This window comes from Acinonyx jubatus, chromosome A1 (genome assembly GCF_027475565.1).
Source record: "Acinonyx jubatus isolate Ajub_Pintada_27869175 chromosome A1, VMU_Ajub_asm_v1.0, whole genome shotgun sequence".
Classification (NCBI taxonomy): Eukaryota; Metazoa; Chordata; class Mammalia; order Carnivora; family Felidae; genus Acinonyx; species Acinonyx jubatus.
The window spans coordinates 152,891,846-152,902,143 of NC_069380.1; the positions used below are offsets into that span (position 1 = coordinate 152,891,846).

General features: G+C 37.6%; 1 long non-coding RNA gene across 2 annotated transcripts in view; it reads right to left on the reverse strand.

The window, feature by feature from the left end:
- The window catches only part of LOC128316123 (uncharacterized), a 237,557-nt gene extending 229,109 nt beyond the window's left edge, over window positions 1-8,448 (reverse strand). Inside the window, exon 1 of one of the 2 annotated variants that reach the window (XR_008299706.1) lies at window positions 8,167-8,448. This is a non-coding gene — a long non-coding RNA (uncharacterized LOC128316123). The remainder of the gene's footprint in view (window positions 1-8,166) is intronic. The other variant, XR_008299712.1, reaches the window with a different exon arrangement.
- Window positions 8,449-10,298: the final 1,850 nt, after the last annotated feature.

Sequence of the window (10,298 nt, forward strand, 5' to 3'; positions counted from 1 at the left end):
AGACAGAGAGAGAGAGAGACAAAGTCACTACCAGAATATATTCCATCAAGTCTATGGGTCTATAGCTCACAGAAAGGAGCCCTGAGGATTCATTTCTGATGAAACTGAATGACCAGTAAAGACAGGCTGCTATATGAGGGTTTCTCCAATATAAATGACAGGTCTCTGCTCCCAAATCCTGGTATGAAATCACTCACTCATTAATCCCTGACAATAGATACAGAGCTTCCAGTCAGATTTTTTGCTTTATTCTTAATACATATGGAAAGGCCAGTGGTTTCAGATATTTGAGAACACCTCTCATGGAAGACAGAAATTAGAACAAAGAAACAGAAAAAAGGAGAGATATTTTTCATCTTAAATGAGTAACAGAAAGTGATATGTGGAACCTGGGCTAATTACAAGGGGTGATTGGTTTTCCTGTGTTTGCCAAAGGAAGGAATAAAGAAGAGGATTCTAGATTGGAGAAGGATGGGTGTGTCATTCATTCATTCAATCGGTAAACATAGAGTATGTGCGCTTACCGCACGTTAGGTACCATGAGAGACAGGGTAGAAATAAAGTTTCAGCAACTTGAGTCTGACATACCCAGGTGACATTTAAGTCACAGTAACTTGGTGACTTTTTATGTACAAATTTGGAGCCCCAAAGAGTTACGTGGGTTGAGAATCGTCACTACTGTATAACTGGTGCTTCAAGTAATAGACATAGAGGAGATTTCTCAAAGAGAAAAAGCTACAGATAGAATTCAAAATTTTAGATCTATCAATTTCCAAAAACCTATTTTATTATACAGGTGTAAAAGTTGTATGTTAACCAGATAAACTTTTTAAAAATAGGGTAACATTAGATTTCAGGGGAGAGCAAAGCACACAAAGTGTACCTTCTTCCTCTCTCCCAATTCTGCTAGAAAAACATTTCAAATAGCAAATTTTTATGAATGCATGAATATGCTTTTGAGATTGAAGTACTCATTTTAAAGACTTCATATCATGCACAGATTTAACAAAGCTTAAGAATTTTGAAAGAATTTTATTAAGACTATATATTTTGTGACAATATTTTTTTTATGCTTCCATTCATGAAGTAATATACCTCCCTATATGTAAGTGTAAATTCAGGGGTGCCTGGGTGGCTCAGTCAGTTAAGCATCCCATTTTTGATTTCAGCTCAGGATCTCATGGTTCATGGGTTTGAGCCCTGTGTCAGACTCCACGCTGACAGTGCAAAGCCTGCTTGGGATTCTCTCTCCCTCTCTCTCTGCTCCCCAATCTCAAAATAAATAAACTTAAAAAAAAGTATACATTCAGACCATTGATTGATATTTTGTGTATCAATAATACACTACAAAGGTAGGTATATTTCCAAGATGTCCATATGGTATACCGTTTAAAATAAAATGAACAAACAGTACAAAAACATAGATCATACCAGATGGAATTGAGTAGATTTGGGCAGAGCAAAGCTCTCTCAGAGAACAATTGGAGGAAAAAAATGATACAACATGCAAATCATCTGTTTGAAGATGCTGGAAAACTGATGAGGCACCAAGGACTGGAAGGTCTAAAACTCTAGAGAGGGGAAAATCATGAGTGAGTAAGCTGACCTTTGCAGCTGCTTTTACCATGAGGCCTGTGCCTATCCTGGGCTTAAGCAGGAGCCTGAGAATTGGATTTTAAACTAATAGAGTGTTACTCCTGGGAAAAGAAAAACCAACAGAGCTTTTGACAAATATTTGGAAAGGAGGTTCAAGAATATGAATGGGTTTAACCCAAATTCTGGGACTATGCAGAGTAGAAGGTTAAAAGCTAACGCATAGGGGCACCTGAGTGGCTCAGTAGACTGAGCACCCAACTCTTGATTTCAGCTTAGGTCATGATCCCGGGGTCATGGGACTGAGCCCCACATCAGAGTACACGTCAGGCTCTGTGTTGTGTGTGGAGCCTGCTTAAGATTCTCTCTCTCCCTCTTCCTCCCCCCTGCCCAGTCACTTGCTCTCTATCTGTAAAATAAAAACAATAAAAAATATATTTTTTAAAAAAGCTAAAAAATAAAATACCTGAAAAGTAGCTGGAGGTCTATATTGCCTCAGAAAATAAAAATCAGAATATGAGACCTGTCAAGAGAATGGGGCCCCTAAAGGGGAAGCCCATCCACTGGAGATTCTAGGAGTCCAGGGTGAACCCAGGATCAGCCAAGCCACATCACTGTTGCCACACCTCACCAAAGCAGCATTCTCCTTCATTTATTTGCATGATTAGCTTTCATTCTTTCTACCTATCAAAAATAAAGGGTGTACTCTCTCTGAAGATAATATCTGCAGCCCCCATGATTTATATATATAATATCTGACATTCCATCAAAAGTCACTTGGCACAACAAAGACAGAACCACATGCCTAAAAACCAAAAAGTGTAAAAAGAAACGATAACTCTAATAATTTGGTGATTTGTGGAGCCAACAGGTTATGAAATAATTGTGATAAAAATATTTATGAGAATGAAGGAAATGAACAAAACATTTAATACTAAATTAAACCTTTCAAGAGAATGAAATGGAAATTTTAGAAATGAAAAATAAAATATCTGAAATAAAGAACATATTCAGGGGGCGCCTGGGTGGCGCAGTCGGTTAAGCGTCCAACTTCAGCCAGGTCACGATCTCACATCAGGCTCTGGGCTGATGGCTCAGAGCCTGGAGCCTGTTTCCGATTCTGTGTCTCCCTCTCTCTCTGCCCCTCCCCCGTTCATGCTCTGTCTCTCTCTGTCCCAAAAATAAATAAACGTTGAAAAAAAAAATTAAAAAAAAAAAAGAACATATTCAATGATGTCAATAACATATTAACCACAGAAGACTGTGAAGGGCATTTTGTTTAAGGAAAAGAAAAACAATTTAAACATCTTGTAATTCTGATTTCAGGATATTGACAATATTTTAACTACAGGGGGTGTAGAACAAAATTTTGAGTATATACAAATTTTAAGCTTTAATGTTGTGAGAAACCAAAAGAAAGGAAACAAAACAATCATCTCTTGTGTGTAAAATAATACACATATACAGTTTGATCATTTTTACACAGTGCTGCCAACTCAGTAATTTTCTAGTTGATTTCCTTCTTTTCAGTCTTTCTTGGCTGTTTGACAATTTTTAAATAATGGTATTAGAATTTAAGTGAAAATAGCAGACAATGTGAAATGCACAAGTCAGAGGGAGTGTATATGTTTAGACACAGAATTAAGATATATATTTTTATAAAAGGGTAGAATTCTAGCTTATTTATAAGGATTATAGATATGCTACATGATAAGAGATGTGACAGAAAAGCTGGTTTCGTAGCAATAGTAGTCAGTGACATATTAGCAATATAACTAAGTGCCAACCAAAATCTTTCACAGTTACTATGCCAAGACTAAAATAGAAATCAGACACATGTTTCTATCAGATGGGGGTTCATTGGTAAGATGCAGCTGTTGCCTTCAGCACAGAAATTGAAGATAAACAGATTCATACTTTAAGAGGTTACAGCAACTTCTGGTAATCTAAATTCAGGTTACACTTTCAACAACATGAACACCAAATAATGAGAATGATTTCAAACACCTCGTCAGGTAGTGATTCTTAAAGCACATATCAGAAATCTCTGATTTCTATTCAATTTAATTCCATTAATTCTTACTAAGTACCATGGAAAAAATTGATGGTTGCTTCTCAATATCCATTCTCCTCTTCTTTTTTAACAGAAGTCATACATCCAGCTAAAAGACTGCCTTTCCCAGCTTTCTTGGCAGATGTATATATATGACTAAGATTGAGTCAGTAAGATTAAAATAAAGTATCATATACTTAAGGAGGGAGTTATCTTTTATCGCTTTTCCCTTTCTCCTGCTTTCTAGAACATGCATGTGACAATTGGAGTTCCACTAACCACATGGGTTCCATGGGCTCAGTCTAGGAATGATAGAAAGACGATCTAAAAGAAACTTATAACCTGAAGTAGCGTTTGGGACTGCCAGACCACCCTGTTCTGCCTACCTAACTTTAAACGCTGGAGAAAAATTAACATTTTAGCCTACTATTATAGGGGAAATGTAATATGCAGTCACACCTAAACCTGATATAAGTGCATACATGCGTGCTAAATATGGGAAGTGGTGTGTCCTTGTTTTTCCAAGAAATACAAAAAAAAAAAAAGCTCACTTTTGCACAATGGTGGGAAACTGAGAATTTAACATGAGTGGAAGTATAGACATCATTGATGCTGTTTCTTAAGTGAAAAATGATACTTTGGGCACAAGTGCAATTTAATCCTATCTTTCTCATCTAATTTAAAGAAGGTAATTTAGATCTATTATCTGCCATGATTAGGAAGTCAAATGAAGAATAAAACTAAAGTAAGTTAATATCTCATTGGGATAAATAACTAGACCACTCTAAGAATACACTAGACATTTGAAGAGTGAACTTAGATTATCGCTGTCATTCATAAAATACATTCAGGGCTCTGTGTAGCTGGGGATGTTTGATCATTATATCATAATATAATGATTAATGTATGGATAAACCTAGTAAGTTGTAGACAACACAAAATACCAAACCGGGCATTCCTCAATTCATGTGGTTATACAAAGCTGTACTTAAGACTAACTTAAAATAAGAAAGGCTTAGAGCTGAGATTATTTTATTGAAATCACCACCAGAGTCATGTTGGGTCCTCTGCGTTCAGTACCATTGAGTAGCAACTAGAAAACAGAAATCACATAATCACACAACTCCAAGATATAAGAAAAAAATTCCTGGAGTTCTGAGATCCATGTATAATTGTCTTCTGATCCTGAGAAAACAATCCTTCCGAGTTTTTCTTTTTTTCTTTCTTTCTTTCTTTCTTTCTTTCTAGCAGTTGACACACAATGTTACATTAATTGAGGGTATACAGCATAGTGACTCAACTTCTCTATATGTGATGCTATGCTCACCACAAATGTAGCTACCATATGCTCCAAAGAATGCTATTACAGTATCATTTTTCAATGAAAAGTATATAACTGTGTGGTAGGAAACACCCCATTCAGATAGCTTTAGTATGAATGAAAATTTTTGTAGCCAAAACACTTGAAACTTTGTTATGCTGTTACAGTGAAAGATATGAAGACATTACTTCATGAAGATGGTACATATCCCAACCAAATATTTAAGTATATAATTAAGTTACCATGTTACCCCAGAAAAATCCCTGCTTAGACCACATTCTGCAGGTATTCACTCCCTCTAAACATCTTCAAGTATACCCAAAACACTAGTAAGTAAGCACAGGAATAACACTTCAATATTTGCTATGGGCACTCACACTTTGCCTTTAAGATTGCTCTAGACTTCTCATCTTCTAACTCATAAAAATTTTCTTGGGTCCCTGGTTTTTAAGCCTACTATTGATTCAAGGTCTCTATTCCATGTCCAGATTCTTTTTAGCTCCTCCCAGCAGGAGATGGCATTTATTTCCCCATCCAGTGAATTTGAGCCAATCTTAGGACTTGTTTTAATAAATAAATATGACTGAAGTAAAGTTTTTCAAGTACCAGACTCTAAGTCTCACGACACTTCGCCCCTTCAGTCTTCAACCTCTGGCTAGGTTGCCCTAAGACTAGGTTGCCCTAAGACTGCTAGGTAAGTAGTCAATTTAGACCCCTGAAGGGTAGCAGTCCGTGGAGAAATGAGATTCACCAGCCAACAATGTGCAACACCTGCCATCTTGGATATTCTAGCCCAGCAGATTCTCCAGTAAAATGTAATCACATGAGAAACCAAGAGTCAAGATCATCCAAAGATTGCCCAAACTCATGATAGACAGTAAATTGTTATGGTTTCAAGCCACAGAATTTGGGGTTGGCTTGTTGTGCGGCAATAGATAACTGATGTAGTGCCTAATCTTCCTCTCTCCCCTGAGGCCTTAGATTGATGACCTGGGTTTGAACCATCTAACTTACGTCTAACTTTTTTCAAATATCGACTATTAAAATACAACCTGAGGAATATTTTTTTCATTTTCATCATGTTGCCATGGCAAAGATATAAGGTCTCCAAACAACTATTCTCTCCATCCTGCCCAGGCAGTGGAACTCTACCTAGTCAGTCCTATTTTTGGTCTAACCTCCTTATCTGGGATGCCACTGACCTGGTCTGCTCTGTCTTTGCACAAGAATAGAGTCTCTAGATACCAGGCAGATTAACCCGGTATGGTTTCTCTTTGATTCTTCCAAAAAAAAAAAAAACCCAAAAAAACAAAAAACCTTTTAATTCTGTACTTTAAAATGGCCATAGGAAGATGAATAAACAAGAACAAAATTCACACTTTAATATATAGAGAATTTATGAAACAGAATTCTTAAATGAATATATTTAAGAATATATAATTGCTGACATCACAAAGTATAAAATCTTTAATTATAAATGTCCTGCAAGTTGGAAGCTAATGACCAAGCTTTCTTCATTTGAGTATTGATGATGTCTTTAACCAGAAATCTGCAAATACTTTCTCCTCATTCATTCTGCTTTGGCTCATCTTCCCTTATTGCACACATTGATTTTAATCTCTAAATATATTTTAATCTCTAGTTCTCAAATTGATTTGCTTCTGGCAGAATAGGCCTGGCTTACCTGTAATTTCTCAATGCCTCGTCTTGCTTCATAAATATCATCAATAAAAATACTATGGTATAAACTATTTCTTTTTTTACTTTTTTAATGTTTATTTAATTTTGAGATGGAGAGAGAGAGCACAAGTGGAGGAAGGGCAGACAGAGAGGGAGACACAGAACCTGAAGCAGGCTCCAGGCCCTGAGCTGTCAGCACAGAGCTGGGTGTGGGGCTTGAAATCATGAACCGCAAGATCATGACCTGAGCCAAAATCTGATGCTCAACTGAGTGAGCCACCCAGGCACCCCTGGTATAAACTATTTCTAAAGCTGAGTACCTGTGAGTACACCCATGCAATTACAACAACTTCTTCTGTAAGGCATTAAAGTTCCTGCAAAATGTTTCCTTGAAAATGGGATCCATGAAGCGACTGACACAACTATGATACTAAAGGTCTTTCAGTTTCTGGTTTGCTAGGGAGACAATGCTAACAGGCTGATTGTGGCATTAGAGATTCTTTCCTTCACTCACAAGTCCTTTCTTTCTTAACTCTCACTTTTTATCTATAATCAAGTACCCTTGGATTCAGGTTTAAAGCCTTCCACTGACCTCTCTACTAAGATTTTGTCACATAAACACTTATGCCCACTTGCAGACTCTTTACGGTCTCCCAGCTATCAGCTTCTTCCCTTAACTGTCCATCATTCAATAGTAAACCAATTAACCACTGTTAAGTTTTGTGAAATTCCAGGGTCTAGCTAAGTGAGGTCAAAGACATTTTTAATAGCCTTCTCCTCTCCTCTTTAGTAAATTCTTATATATGTTCTCCTTTCATGGAATTCAGAGAATAAGCGCTAATATATGTTTCCAGAGAATCACATAGAACTTACATTCTTATAGAATTATTTGACAAAAATGAAGCCCAGGTAATATACAAAGGCAAGGAATACAGTGATAATTACATCTAAATAGTGGACATTTTGCATGTTCAATAGTGGAAAGATAAAATTAAAGCCGTCTGCAAATCTCCCTTGCACATCTGGTCCAACTTAACAATCACTGCTGCCCCACTTGCTAATTTAGTTCCTATTTCTTATCAAGGGGAGGATATGGTGCCTACATAGGGTAATGGCATGGTAAATTTTACATGGTCAGACTTACCGGTTTTCCTATTTAATAGGGTTCTGGGACCCAATTTCCACAGGCAGGGCTAGGGATTTCCTGCACCAACAAACAATTCTCAACACCAGCTTAGAGTCTTAAATTTTGACTCAATTCAGACACTATCTGTCCAGTGACAGCATCCTATTCCACAGGGTGAGGACTTAGCCCCACAAAACTGCTCTCATCTACAACCTTCCGAGACCCCTCCCAACTCTCCCCCACCTCCACCCACTTCAGATGCCAGTCTCAAACCAACGTTGTTACCTGCACTTCCAGCCAAAGGGCTATAAATCACAGGTTCCCACAGCCTCTTCCTTGGGTTGATTAATTTGCTAGAAAGGTTCACAGAACTTAGGAAACTCAATTACTTACTTGATCACTGGTTTGTTATAAAAGGATAAAGCTCAGGAACCACCAGATGGAAGAGAAGAAGAGCTGTGAAGTATAAGGAAAGCACAGGGAGCTTCCATGCCCTCTCCAGGAACTCCACCAACTTGAAAGCACTCAGAACCCTCTCCTCGTGGGTTGTTATGGAGACTTCATTACACAAGCACGATTGATTAAATCATTGACCATTGGTGATGATTCAGCATTTATCCCTCTTTCTTTCCTGTAAATCAGGGGGTTGGGACGGAAAGTCCCACCCCTTTGTTAGTGGTTAGTCCCACTGGCAACCAGCCCAGGTGCTTTCCAAAAGTTACTTCGTTAACATAAAGCTTGTTGTGGTGGAAAGGGGCTTGTTACTCATAACAAGCTACCGATTTCACCCTTTGGCTCTGAAGCATTTTCAGGAACTAAATACTATGACATAAGATGTCTCTGCTGCCCTTATCAATCAGGAGATCCCAAGGGTTTGGGGAGCTGTGAGCCAGGACCTGTGGACAAAGATTGAATATATAGGAAGTATATTTGGGTCATGTGAATGACCAAATATATATTTTTACAAACCATGTTAAAAGCAAGACAATAGGCCCAAAATGGAGTCATTAATGCTAAACCCCACATCACCAAACTGAGACTTAATTGCACTTTCAGCTCTCCCAGAAATGGAATCTTAAACTAGTCAAATCAGGATTTACTTGATCAGCATTAGTGAAGTAATCTTCCTGGTAGAAACCCTGAAGCAAGGTGACCTTGCCACAACCAAGTTTACTAGCACAACTTCCTTGTTCTTGCTCCCTTGTGCCTGTAAAAGTCTTTCATTATGCACAGCCCCTTGGAGCTCCTTTCAATCTGCTAGATTGGATGCTGCCCAATTCGGGAATTATTGAATAAAGCCAGTAAGATTTTTACTTTTTATTCAGTTGAATTCAGGGTTTTCTTAATAATCACAATATTGTAATTTGTAACCCAGATGTAATCATTGAGCTCTGAACATTTTTCTGAGCCTAATATCTCATCTTATTCTCAAGTTCTAGAAATGATACCTCCCAGGAGTCCTATGTCCTCTGAGAACTAAGATGTCTTGCTTCTTTTTGGTTTTTCCAGCGACTAGATCAGGGGTCTTAAAGTTCCACAGAAACCATCAAGAAACATCATGAGCATGACTAGCAAGATACAAGTGCTGGGGCTTACACGTTCTATATAAAAAGGACAGCTGCTTAGCTGTGACAGATTGTTGCCATATAGGAAAACTAAATCTGTTATTTTCTTATCTTCTAATTATTTCAAGGAAAACCCAATATCCATATTTTTCTGAGAAAGTTCCCAAAGGTTTAAATGTTGACAAATAATGTAATTATAACAACTTTGTTTGGTCCAAAACACACACACACACACACACACACACACACACACATCTCCATTTGCAAATTTAGGATTCAAGCTTCATCTCAAAAACCTCAGCTATCTGCTAAATGGGAATCTTTATATTAATAAAAGTATTAATAATAGCAAATCTTTCTTTGCAGAGATGTAGAGGGGTTTTCAAGTTAAAAAAGAAATGGACTCCCTTAAAAAATGATTCAGAACGTTCTGGAGGGTGGCCAAGAGCCAAGTGTGCCTGTTCTGGAACCACACCACCTAGGTCTAAATCCTGGTTCTGCTACTTACTAGCCAAGGATGTTGGGCAAGTTATTTAAGCCTTCTGTCCCATAGTTTCTTTGTTTTTGAAGTTGAGACCATTTTAGAAATAGTGCCTACCTCATAGTACTCTGAGAGTTAAATTAGCTAATTCTTTTGACTCTCTTAGACCAGTGACTGGCAAATAACAAATTTTATATGTATGTTTTTTTTCAAATAAATGTCACATAAATGTATTGTCTCAGAAACATTTTTGTACAGAAAAGGGAGAATAAACCAGTTTAACCTTGGTTAAGCTGCCTGAGAAGTCCCACAGGGACCAGGTAAGAAATGTAAGTCTATAATCCGAAATCACTAGGTGAACATTTACGGTGTGAGGAAAACACCATGTCACAAAGAACTTCTGCAAGAGGAGTAGAATTATTCTGCTTTTTTCCCCCTTTCTAAAATAGTGGCTAGGATTGTTCAGAGAAAATTGGCCT